The following is a 13708-nucleotide window of genomic DNA, read 5'->3' on the forward strand; positions in this document are numbered from 1 at the left end:
TTTACCTGTAATGATTTTCTTATTAATACATATCGGTTAATTTCATAAATAAAATAGATATGTGGCCAATTTTTTAAATTTTTTGTCAAACGTATGAACCAATTACGAAAAGTGAGTAGTTTAACGACAAGAAAATATTGCTATATTGTTTAAAATTGGGTTTTTTAATTCTAGAAAAATTAATTGCTGTATTTTTTATATCTGCCAGGCAATTTCTATTCTTTTAATTATTCTGGAAACTTGATAATTTTGTTATATAATATTTTTCAACTGCCTGGAAGAATTAAAAAATTACAACAGTGAAGAAGTTTCTTAAGTATTTTCAAGTAGTTAAAAATCCTTATTTTATTGTAGATAGTTGAACAAATTTAAATGCTTGGAAAAGTTAAAAATTACTAACACTGCAAATTCTTATTTAATTTTTTATTTATTTCCTTGAAATAAATCGATAATTTTTGTGACTTTCTTCCAGGCAGTTGAGGATTTTTTTATTTCTACGTTTCGACTACCTGGAAGAGATAAAAAAATAATACAATGCAGATTCGTATTTTCTTTCAAGCAGTTGATAATTCTTCAACAATGTCCACCTTCATCCCTATATTAAAAAAAAATGCTTCAGCTGATTCACAGTAAAAATAAACAACATGCATCTAACAACCTCTTGAACTCTGCTTAATATCTACCGGGAACACATTATGCGAAAGGAAGTGGACGGATGGAAGGCTGAAATATCACTTGCAGGTCAAAAAAAATCAGTAACCTGAGATATTCCAATGACACATTAATCATCGCTTCAAATCAAGAACAAATGGAAAACGTAATGAGAAGTCTCAAGGAATGAAAAATCACAAAGTCAAAAATTCATTGAAGATTATTGAGCATTCTTAAATTTACGGAGTATCATGCTTCAGACAAACCATGATGTGATAAGAGCTCCGCTTTAATTTAAGTATGCTGTCAATGAAATCGGACCAATACTAAAAAATTTTTGATAGTCACGCGACCCTTAAACTCAATGCTCATAACTTATTTGCAATTACTGATCAGATTTTCTTAATTTTCATTTTAAAAGATGCTCTAAATCCTAATTAAGTCTGTCAATTGTGAGTAGATTCTTTTGATTTCAGTCTTAAAAGATGCTCTGAATTAATTAATAAAATCTTGCTACCAAACGGTTTTTACTCAAAACGTTGAGAGTCTAATAATAATATACCCACTTAGGGACTATTCTGGAATCTTGGCTAACTCGGTCCATAACTTGGCTCCCAGCCCCAGGTTGTTTTTATTTTTGTTTTAGAACATGCATTGAACTCCTTCTAGAGTGATTTTCAGTATCTCCCGTCTTCGTAAGTTAAGAATTCCAGGACTAGTCTCTAGATGCCACCTCTAGAGGATCACGTTACCCTTAACGGACAAGGGGAGATGTTTCCCATTATAAGTCTGAAATTACTTAAGATATTCAAGAGTCGTTTTCAGTTTCTTCTAAAGAAATCTTCAAGGATTCATTCAAGGTATAAAAAGATTTTCTAAAAAGTAAAAATCTGGGTTAACTCGCTTTATAACTATGATTTTACTGCTTGGACTTTCTGAATTTTTCTTTTAAAAGATGGTATGAACCCTAGGTCACGTTTAAAATAAAAAATCAGGGAAATTCGTTTACTGGAAGTGTTTTTATGCCAGATTTTGTTAGAAACTCTAAAGCCTTGAACAACTCGCGTCATAACTTTGCTTCTACTGCTTCGATTTTTATTTTAAAATATACATTGAACCCCAAATTATATTTTATTTTATTAAGTCAACCTCAAATACCAAATTTCATTCAAGTTGGGCAAATAACAGAAAAAAAAAATTATCTTACAGAAAATAATCATACACATTAAATCCCGATTAAATTTTTTTTGCCATTAGCACCCACTGCATTGTAATTTTTGTCTAGCAAAATGCCTCACGCCTAAAAGAACACAATTTGGTAAAAGATATGCATAAATTCGGATTGTCTCTTAAATAACTCCATATCAATTCCTGAAAGTTTTGAGCTATTTTAAGCTTTTTATCAATGAAATTAGGAAGCAAGTCCACTTTGACGCCATGTTGTCAAAATCGCTGCCATTGGGCATAGACCATTTTGACCATTTTCAGACCATGTTTTAGGGCATAAAAAAAGGTTTTGATCTTATGATTTGTACAGAGAAAAATAGTAGAAGGCTTTAGGAACATCAAATTTGGCCCGATTCCAATCGGTTTTAGTAGTTAAATTTCGATTATAAAAAGGGTCTTTTTTCGGCGAAAATCCCCGTTTCCATTGCCATGAAGACGCGGTCATGGGTTACCTTGAGAATAGCTGTGCAGGGTGATTTTTCGAGATTTTTCGCGCTTGGTACTTTTTTGGAAAAAAATTACTTTTAGGGTACTTGTAAAAATTGTGAAAAAATGAAATTTTAGTATGTTATAGTAAAATAAATGGCGCTTTTGCTCGATTGGTTTTAATTTATCTATGATATATAGAATAGGCACAATTAATTTCCAAAGTGAAAAAATTTTCAAAAATCGTCCATAAGCCATTTGGCTCTAGGTGACGCCACTAAAAAATTATTAAAAGTAGAAAAAAAAGTGTGAAAAGGGGTGATTTTCAAATGAGCAGTGCTCACCCTGTGTCAATGATAGCGTTAAACTTGATACATCTTTTTATTCGGAAAGAATGCAAATTTAATTAATTTAAATAATTTTTTTTTTAATTTTTTTACTATAAAAATTTTACACATAAAAAACCTAAAAAAATTAAAAATTTTAAGGTTTTTTCCAAAAAAAAATATTTTCAACATTTATAAAAAGGTAAACCTATGTATTGCAAAAACAGTTATGATGAAACTGGTAACAATTTAGAAGAATTCGAATATAACAATAAACACAACATGAAAGCTGGTAAGAATACTAATGTTTCTTATATATGCATGCAAAACATGAAGCATGAAAAAGCCGATAATAATAAAATTTCAGATGATTTACAGTATTTTGGTCACATAAGTAGTAAAATAAGAAGGTGAGTTGCTATAATTTTTTTGATATTTTTAAATTTATTTCAGTTTTATTTTACATGGAACAAGCACTTTTTTAGACATACCTCAGACTGAGATGGCAATATAAAAAGGAAAATTGAACCTGTCCCTTATAAATAACTATCTGGATCATCTGAAAATTGAGTTTTCATCACCATCGTACGTAAATCCCATAAACATAATAAATGACATGATTAACCCTTTCAACTCAAAAAATCTCAGTCTCGTTTACACCACGGCCATCAACAACATCAAAATTTATTGCTGATTAAGTAAAACACTGGCGGCCCGTTTGTACGCTTGATCGCCATTAAATTACTCCCTCTTTGTTACCGCACGTTTATAAATAAACCTCTTCTTTTCCCTCTCGTTCATACCGAGTGAATTATTGCGATCCGGATGGCATATACTTCATATTATAAGCGAACTTTGCTCACGAAGTTCGTTCTTTTTTTTTTTTTTTTTTAATTATTTTTGCTTTTATCCCAGTGGGAAATTAAATCGGCGCCAACAGGATGCTTAAGTCCCTTGTTTTAAGGTAGTGGGAATTTTAAAAGTCTATATTCGAATTGAAGTAAATCGGGAATGGCAAAAACCGTCTCCGAAGAACCGAAAACCGACCGGTAATAAATAAAAGAAAAGAATGTCGGTCCGTCGTGTCCGCAGCGCCGCGAAACCGAATATCCACCCTAAAAAAATACATCAGGTGTCCTTTATTTCCAGGTAAGCTTTAAGTGGAAGCAAGATTTATACGATATTCATGAGAAATCTCCGTATAGCCGAGGGTTTTTTCCTTTTTTCCTCTTCGTTTTATTTTCGCTTCCATATCTTCGAAAATTCTTTTCGGTTATTACGTTCCGACCAGACCGGAGGAACAAACTATTCCGGTCTTATACAGGGTGTTCAACATAAAGTATGGGAATTTCAGTATCTTGTGTTTATTTAATTAACAAAATGGCAACGTTGCCCATAAACGGTTAAGTTCTGTTTATAAATCGTTCTACAAAGATTTTTCAAATTTAGTGTCAAATAGTATCATATAAATACTGTACTATCGATAGATCTGATCATTAGCGTATATAGAACAATAACGCTGATTTTGTAGTGCCTAAGAACTTCTTTTTTACCTTCAAATCACCAAAATTTAAACGGTGTTTATTGCCAAGTGAACTTCGACCCGTGCGCTTTTAAACGTCGATCTTAGCAGTATTAAAATGCCAAAAACCAAGACTGAAATTTGCGACATATGTCTTAAGGACGTTCTTGATGATCATCAAGCACTACTATGTGACAGATGCAACATATGGAAGCATAGAGAATGCTTGTCTATGTCAAATAAAACTTATGTCAAATTAAGCAAATCCAAGGACGAGTGGCTCTGTGGCAAATGTAACACCAAAGATGGACCTGGTTCTGCTTTACGTGGAAAGAGGGATTACACTCTGGCCGATATTATGGCAAAATTGGAAAAGATGGAAAATGAGTACAGATCTTTATTAACTAAATATGATGATCAACTTAAAATAAATAAGGAATTACAGGATGAACTTGGTCAAATTAAGCAACAGTTAAATAAAAATGAACAAAAGGAACTTAAAAACAATTTGTTGGTGCAAGGAATCCCATACAAAGAGAACGAGAACTTACCTGAAATTGTAAATAAAATTGCCAATTATCTTGATATCCCAAACGTAAACAAATTTACTGTTTATAGATTGGACAGGGATAAGAATAAAAATAACCCTGTTAAAGTCATCTTTGAAGATGAATCAACTAAAACAAAAATTTTAAAATCAAAAAAGAAATTTGGCCTAAAAAGTTCAGATTTGGGATATACTACGGATAATAAAATCTTTCTCAACCATGAACTTACAAAAACTAATCTTGATTTATACATGGCAGTTAAGGCTTTTAAGAAAGATCAAAATTTTAAGTTCCTATGGATTGGCGACGGTAATATCTTTTTGAGGAAAGACGAAAGTTCAAAAGTTCTCCTTATCAATAGTAAAAGTCAGTTGGAAAACTAGCGAGGCCTCGTGAACAACTAAAAATTGCTTACATGAACTTACAAAGTATAAGAAATAAACTGGATCTGGTGCAGTGTTTGGTTGTGAGTGAAAATTGGGATGTACTATTGGCAGCTGAAACATGGTTAGAAGAAAGTGAAACATTTCTGTTTGAGTTGGATGGTTTTAATGCTGTTCATGCCTGCAGAGCTGGTAGGGGGGGTGGTGTGTCAATTTATGTGAAAAAATCTATTAAGTTTCGTGAAATTGAGAAATCAAGGAAGGGTGAGTTAATAAACTGGATATGTATTAGCTTAGAGGAACAAAACTTAAAAATAAGTGTTATATATAAACCACCCACTGTTAATAGTGGTAATTTTTTTCCATATTTAGAATATATTATGCGTACTCACCCTAAAAATCATTTAGTTGTTGGAGATATGAATATTAATTTGCTTGATGTTTCGCAAGTAACCAAAGAGTACAAAGATTTAATAGCATTAAACAATTTTAAAATTAATAACTCGATAAATGAGGAATGCGCTACTAGAGTTACCAGTTTATCAAAATCTGTTATAGACCATGTTCTTAGCGATTATAGTGGTAATTTAAGATGTAAAGTTAATGTTAAAGAAAATGCAATTTCAGATCACAAACTTATATTGCTTGATATTAAAACACCTGTGCAATTTTATAAACCAAAAGTAGATTATGAAGTCAAATCTGTAGATTATAAAAAATTTGTAAACTTATTTATACAAAAAATATTAAGCATTAACGTAACAACTTTTCAAGAATTAATTAATTTAATTAATGAATGTAAAAATAAATCTCAATATACAAAAAAATTAAGAATACGAAAAAATAACACCTGGATAAATATTGAACTTCTTGAGCTTATAAAAAAAAGAGGTAAAATATACAAAAAGAAAATTAACCAACCCGAAAACCTAACTATTATCTCTGAATTTAAAAACATAAAAAATAAAATTAATAATAAAATACGTGCTTTTAAAAATAGGTATTTTCAAACCCAATGGAATTTAGCTGGAGATAATGTTAAAAAGCAATGGGCATTTATCAACAGCTTAATAAAAAATAAAAAATCTAAAGTAATAATTAATGAATTAATAATTGAAAATAACATTATTAATTCTCAGCTTGACATTGCAAATAATTTAAATACATATTTTTCTCAGGTCGGTGAATCAATAGTTAAAGATTTGGAAACGGAGATTCAACTATCAAACGAGATTTTTTCTATTGATGAAGTCTACAATGATAGTTCTATTTCTATAACATTAACTAATAAAATATCAGAAATTTTAAAAGAACTAAAAATAAACTCAGCACCTGGATATGACGATATTACGGTTAGGGACATACATAATCTTGGAGAATACATAATACCTGTTTTGGTACGGTTAATTAATAAAACTATACAAAAAGGGATTTTCCCATCAGAGTTAAAAATAAGTAAAGTTACACCTCTTTTTAAGTCAGGTAATAAAAGATATATGAATAATTACAGGCCCATTTCAGTCGTTAGTGTATTCTCCAAGATTCTTGAAAAAATAATAAAAAATAGAATGTTATCTTTCATTAACTCTTGCAATCTATTGAATGATAAATATCAATATGGCTTTATAAAGAACAGTAGTACACTTGGTGCGGTTGTGGATTTTGTAGACTGTATTTCAATGGCATTAGATAAACAACAAATAGTTATAGCTGTCTTCATAGACCTAAAAAAAGCCTTTGATGTAGTAAGCATAGACATTCTTTTAGACAAATTATTTAAAATGGGATTTAAAAATGTATTGTACAGCTTAATTAAAACATATTTGTATGACAGAAAACAGTACCTAAAGCTTGACAATATTATTAGTGAATGGTTATCTAACACCTACGGGGTACCACAGGGATCCGTTCTTGGACCTCTCTTATATATTCTTTATGTACTGAATCTCAAGTTAGCCAAGCTAAAAGCAAGATATTTTACCTTTGCAGATGACACTGTACTGGTATATGCTGGAACAGATGAAACTTCTTTAACACAACTTATTAATAATGACCTAAAATGTTATCTTAAATGGCTGTTTTCAAATAAATTAAAAATTAACATTGAGAAAACCAAATACATGATATTCAAACAAAAAAATAAGTCAGTCAGCAATAATCTAAATATTAATACTGTAATATTAGAAAAAGTGTCGAATATTAAATATTTAGGTTTGCAAATAGATGAAAATTTAAATTGGTCACTACACTTAAACAAAATTTTTGATAAAACAGTTCCAATGCTATCTGCCTTATATAGGGGTAGAGATTATTTGTCTGAAAAAAGTAAATTTCAAATTTATAATGCCTTCTTTCTCACACATTTTAGGTACCTCTTGCCAGTATGGGGTATGTGCGGTGAAGTTAATTTTAATAAGGCTCAAATTTTGCAAAATAAAATTTTGAAAATTTTGTTTAATTTTGATTGGCTTACAAGTTCTAATACAATTTATTCAAATTTAAGTTTAAACAAATTAAAAGTGATATTGGAGATAGAACAATGTAAACTTGTATATAAAATTATAAACAACAGACAAAAAAGTAACATAAATATTATGTTTTACCATAATGTACATAATCATCAAACAAGATCACTAAATAATGTTTATCAAGTTTCTACAAGAACTAACATAGGTTCAAGAAATCCAATTACAGATGCAATTAAAACATTTAATAGTTTACCTCATTGTATAAAAGATATAAATAACTATAGATTTTTTGTTAAAAAATTAAAAGATTTAAAAAATGTTAATTAATTTATGTATAAAAAATTATAAGCAACATTGCAACATTTGTTTACTATAGATAATTAATTACTGTTTTGTTATTCTCGGGGCCAGTGTTTTCAAACACTGATTGGAGAAATTGTTAAAACTCGTTATACATTGTATTATTGTGGTTAAATAAATTGTTTCAAAAAAAAATTTAAGTATTTTTTTAGACGAAATATGCATGAGAAGTGGAAGAAAGAGTTTTTGTGGTTGGAACGCAGTATAGGCCCTAAGTGTGTATATCTGTATAGTTTTTGGTTAGTGTCAGTATGTAAAAAGTGTTTTTTTCGAGGGTCAAAAGGGTAAAAAATCACGATTTTCGAGCTCTTAAAAATACATTTTTCTTTTACCCTAAAAAATACGAAAAAATCAACAAAACAAAGTTCCATGAAACCAAATTCAAAAATCAATTTTTTATATCACACCGATCGTAAATAAAAAAAAATTACAAGCATAATTTAACTGTACATGACTCACGTTTCTTTAGAAGAATTTAATTTACAGGTATGCTCCATGTGCTCTCTATAAGGGGGTTATTACTTAATTCGCTTTCTATACACGCTTTAAAATTCCATAATCTCCCTCATTCGGTGGGAATAACATCCAGGCGCGAACAAGACTAAGAAAGAAGAACACAGCAGGGCACCACTTAACACTAATGTAATGTTTTGTCTGCCACCCCCGTGTCCCGGGGGGATGAAGTTCCGGCCGGTGAGCACTTAGGACGACATCCACCATAAATCTACTACATCCAACCACCCTCTTACAAATTAACCACGTTTGCCAACGAGGTTTTATTATTAGAGGTCTTCGATTTGCCTTCAAACTAACGTTGTTTTTTTCGATCTCTAGGGTTGATCTCGTTGATGGTAATAATGCACCCTCTCCTCCCACCCGAAAAAACAAAACACAACACTCGATCCATCTAAATCCGGCGGTAATCAAATTCGGATTAATCCTTAATGCTCCTCTTGGGGTACGAGGGTGATTTTGACCCTTGATTATATTTTGGAAGAAAAAATATACTTAATAGCATGCTTGAGTGAATTATTCAGAGTGATTGCCACCCTCTTTTGGTGTGATGTAATTGGAATATTCTTAAAGGGGTTTTTGGTATAGAAACTGTATTTTTGCCTAATAGTTTCGTATAAGAATGTTTTTTGTAGCTCGAGAATTGTTTGAGTTAGAAGAAATTTACTAAAGTAATAACTTGTAATTTTCTGTCACGATTTTAAGTACTTCTTTGACCACAGTTGTTGAGTTGTAAAAGAATTTGAGAAGAAGACTTCAAGGAATCCTTGTGATCAAGAATCACACAATTTCACGTTCTTGAGTGAAGGTAATATAAAATATCATTTATCACAAGCACTTTTGTGGAGGGAAAAATTTTTGTGGAAAGAAAATTCTTAATAACTCATAATTTTTTACCAGAATTTTCATTTAAGAAGACTTTAATTAATCCCAGTGATCAAGAATTAATTACACATTTTGAACTTTACCAATTATACTTCTGTAGCAGAAATCCACTTTTTTTTTAGGCATAATACAAGAAAAAATCTTGAAGTTGAATTTGAGGGCAAAAACACCATTCTATGTAAAATATTCGTATAGCTAAAACAGCTTTAACTAAGGTGCTTTTGTCTGTTATATTTACCATCAAGATTGCCCCTATTTATCAGATTTTCACCCATTTTAAGCCTCTTCTTTTATAATAATAATAATAATAATAAACGCCGGATAATATCTCGATATAAGATACGGCAAAGTAACCCAATACTTCTCATTTTGTTGTACATACACACAAGCACAATAGAAAGAGAACGAAGGAATTACGTTCTCCGAATGGGGTAGCTGAATAAAGAGCATATGGCGCGTATACATAGTGTTTTCATTATATGGGCGATTTGTAAGGATGGGGCTTTATGGGTATCGTACAATGGGTTAAATGGGTCCTCGGACAAACAAGAAGTCGAAGGCGCAGAAACGGGTAATTTGAGACGTCGCGTTTATCGGCAAAAACAATCGGAGACGAGAGAGTTTTACCAGAGACGGATTTTTGGCAAATGAGAATGGTGTATGTATATCTAATACGGAGCAAACCGATGACCATATTCTTATAAAACAAAAAGCATAATTAGGAAAAGAATTTGTAATTTAACACGATATTATTGGGATACTTTAGCGTTTCATATGCAAAAACTATTGTCTTGTCGATAAAAGTAAATTCAAAAATATCCTAAAATCCTTGAAAGTGGGTGAAATTTTAATTATTCCAGACAGTTGAAACTGAAATTTAAGAAATTCAGCTGCCTAGAATTTGTTAAAAAAAATATCATTGCTTGAATAAAAAATAGGAAACTACTTAAAAGTAAATTAAAAAATGTCCTTAGATGCTTACTAAGAAAGTTATCAGAACTGCACCTGTTGGCTCCCATTTTCAGAAATATCTCAGAAACTAATAATTTCTCAAGAAATTTATAAACATAAGAAATAAACCTTCAATGTTTCTTTACCCAGTACTGTTTAAATCACCTCTATAGCTAAAACAGCAAGAGAGTTACAATACATTTTATAAACCAACCATCACAACTGCAACTGTCGGGTCCAAATTTTGAGAATATCTCAAAAAGTAATAATTTGTCAAAAAATTTCTCAGAATAACAAATGAACCCTTAGTATTGCTTAACACAGTACTCTTTAAATCACCTCTTTAGCTAAAACAGCAAGAGAGTTACAATTCATTTTGTAAACCAACCATCACAACTGCAACTTTCGGGTCGAAATTTTGAAGATATCTCAAAAACTAATAATTTGTCAAAAAATTTCTCAGAACAACAAATAAACCCTTAGTATTTCTTTACACAGTACTCTTTAAATCACCTCTTCAGCTAAAACAGCAAGAGAGTTACAATACATTTTGTAAACCAAACATCATAACAGCAACTGTCGGGTCCATACTTTGAGGATATCTCAAAAAATAATAATTTCTCAAAAAATTTCTGAGAATAACAAATGAACCCTAAGTGCTTCTTTATCCAGTACTCTCTAAATCACTTCTTTAGCTAAAATAGCAAGAGAATTACAATAAATTTTGTAAACCAACCATCACAACTGTAACTGTCGGGTCCAAATTTTGAGGATATCTCAGAAACTAATAATTTCTCAAAAATTTTCTCAGAATAACAAATGAACCCTTAGTACTTCTTTACCCAACACTCTTTAAATCACCTCTTTAGCTAAAACAGCAAGAGAGTTACAATAAGTTTTGTAAATCAATGATCACAACTGCAACTGTCGGTTCCAAATTTTGAGGATATCTGAAAAACTAATAGTTTCTCAAAAAATTCTTAAAAACAATAAATGAACCTTTAGTACTTCTTTACCTAGCACTCTTTAAATCACCTCTTTAGCTAAAACAGCAACAGAGTTACAATACATTTTGTAAACCAACCGTCATAACAGCAACTGTCGGGTCCAAACTTTGAGGATATCTCAAAAAATAATAATTTCTCAAAAAATTTCTCAGAATAACATATCAACCCTTAGTACTTCGTTACCCAGTACTCTCTAAATCACCTCTTTAGCTAAAACAGCAACAGAGTTACAATACATTTTGTAAACCAACCATCATAACAGCAACTGTCGGGTCCAAACTTTGAGGATATCTCAAAAAATAATAATTTCTCAAAAAATTTCTCAGAATAACATATCAACCCTTAGTACTTCGTTACCCAACACTCTTTAAATCACCTCTTTAGCTAAAACAGCAAGAGAGTTACAATACATTTTGTAAACCAACCATCACAACTGCAACAGTCGGTTCTATTGCTAGATTATTTATGATTAGATATTTTGATTATTTAGCTGTAATAATTATGATAATTTATTGAAAATTTTAATATAATTGATGTGCCGATGATTCTATATATATATTTTTTAAATTAATTGCTTAAAATTTGTGTAAATTTCCAGATGAGCAAAAAATCGTTTTTTTGTGGGATTTAGATCTGAGGATACGCAATTAGAGGGTATAAGTGATTTTAGTTAATTAAAATTACCTATTTCTGCATTAAAGAAATTCTGAGACCGAACTTTCCTATTTTTTATTTTTTTTTGCTCCTTTTTCTAAAAAAATATGAAATTCTTTAAATTTTCCAAAAAAAAATTTATTTTTTTATTTTTCTTACATGAACAAGAAGCACTGAAGAAGATTATAATAGATATAAAACTAACTACTAATACAATAAAACCATTTAAAAAAAAATCAATTCTTTAAGTAACGTAATTTGAATTCTAATTACACTTAAATGGTAATCCAATTCAAGGCTTAAGTCTAAATAAGGCTCCCCTAATAAAACCCATAAAGGTGAAACATTTAGGATAAATAGGCACCACCAAATTGCAATTATTTACCTAACGTAATTTTTAAATTAAAAAATAAATAAATGGCAATCAGGTACAATTAAATTATGCATCAAACATTATACTTCCTCTGTTTTTCTTCTTTAGGAAAATGAATCAACTTAGATACGCGAGGCATTATCCGTTCTTGATCCGTGATTTCCGGACACTCACAATACGATACGATAAAACCCGGGCAATAAATTCGAAATTATATACCGGGGAACGAATTAAGTATATAACGTCGGCAACATCTGTCTAATGCCCCGCGGAACCCCGTCCGAAGATTAATGTTTACGAATGCTCATTAAAACGACTTAACGCTTAATTATTTGTTTTGAGATACGCGCTCATTTAAATGTAATTTACGTGCAACTCGTATATATATACGGAGATTAAATAAATTTAAATTGAATAATTAAATTTGGTGCCAATCTGCAGAAAAAATGGTTTTTTTAGCTCGGTATAAGAAAATGTCACAATTTTTTAAATTGCCTTTGCATCAAACTTGTTTCGGTGAAAAATAGTCTCGTCGGTAACATCCGCCCCGAATAAACGTCGTGAAAATTGATATTTATAGTCCCATAAGGTCTTATGGCGTATACCGTGAGGGAGGGGGAGAGAGAAGAGGGATTTGATAAATGGCAGTTGTCATTCACTCGGACCCGATCCGTGAATCAAACCTTAAAATAGTTCGCGTTCGACCGTAAAAGCGACAACCAAAATAAATTCAAAAACGAGAGTGTATGCGAACATTCATCGATGTTTTATTAAACGGTAGTGAAGATCGTTAACCCCTTGACTATAGAGAATTTTTTGGGAAATAGAGAAGATATTTGGGAAAAAATCATGAATGGTTAATATTATTAGTTAATTATATAGACTTAAATGTATTTAAAAATATCATAGTTTGGTGCCCAACAAAAGGCTTTCTTGTGGGGTTGTACATAAAAAAAATCAGAATTTTGGGATACAAAGAAGATTAATCAAAAGCAACAGTTTCAAGGATTCAGGAATTTCAACAGTTGCAACAATTTCAAGAATTTTCAAGTAGTGCCTAAGGGCACTTGAAAATCTCTAGAGCTATGAGACGGTTAGAAGGACCAAAGAAAAATTTAAAATTTGATTTTGAATTTGTTATTTTATTTCACGCGTTTAATGTGAACATTTTAAGGCTTCTAGACCCTGTGCTCATAATATATTCGCCAGTAACAAAAATTGACATTTTTCATAAGAATTTAGGCATTTTATTATTATTAATTTTTTTTTCCAGTTTTCCAGGCATTTCTCGATATGCTTTAGCAAATTTTACTCTTGAAGACTTTTTCTATACCTTCCAGTAAGAAACAGTTTTAATAGGATTTTTTCTGGTAATTTTTCAGTAGTTGATATGAATTTTGAGGTTCTAAGTTTC

The 13708-nt window shown here is 30.7% G+C and overlaps 1 protein-coding gene and 1 long non-coding RNA gene across 7 annotated transcripts in view; one reads left to right on the top strand and one right to left on the bottom strand.

Moving 5' to 3' along the window:
- LOC126737822 (neurobeachin) overlaps nucleotides 1-13708 on the top strand; it is a 529789-nt gene that overhangs the window by 365957 nt on the left and 150124 nt on the right. The window lies entirely within an intron of this gene.
- LOC126737830 (uncharacterized) lies at nucleotides 6655-7247 on the bottom strand. Its single transcript, XR_007661121.1, has 2 exons — nucleotides 7065-7247; nucleotides 6655-6807 (listed from the first exon to the last, which is right to left on the bottom strand). It is a non-coding gene; the product is annotated as an uncharacterized LOC126737830 (long non-coding RNA).

The sequence above is a fragment of the Anthonomus grandis genome, chromosome 6 (assembly GCF_022605725.1).
Source record: "Anthonomus grandis grandis chromosome 6, icAntGran1.3, whole genome shotgun sequence".
Taxonomy (NCBI): domain Eukaryota; kingdom Metazoa; phylum Arthropoda; class Insecta; order Coleoptera; family Curculionidae; genus Anthonomus; species Anthonomus grandis.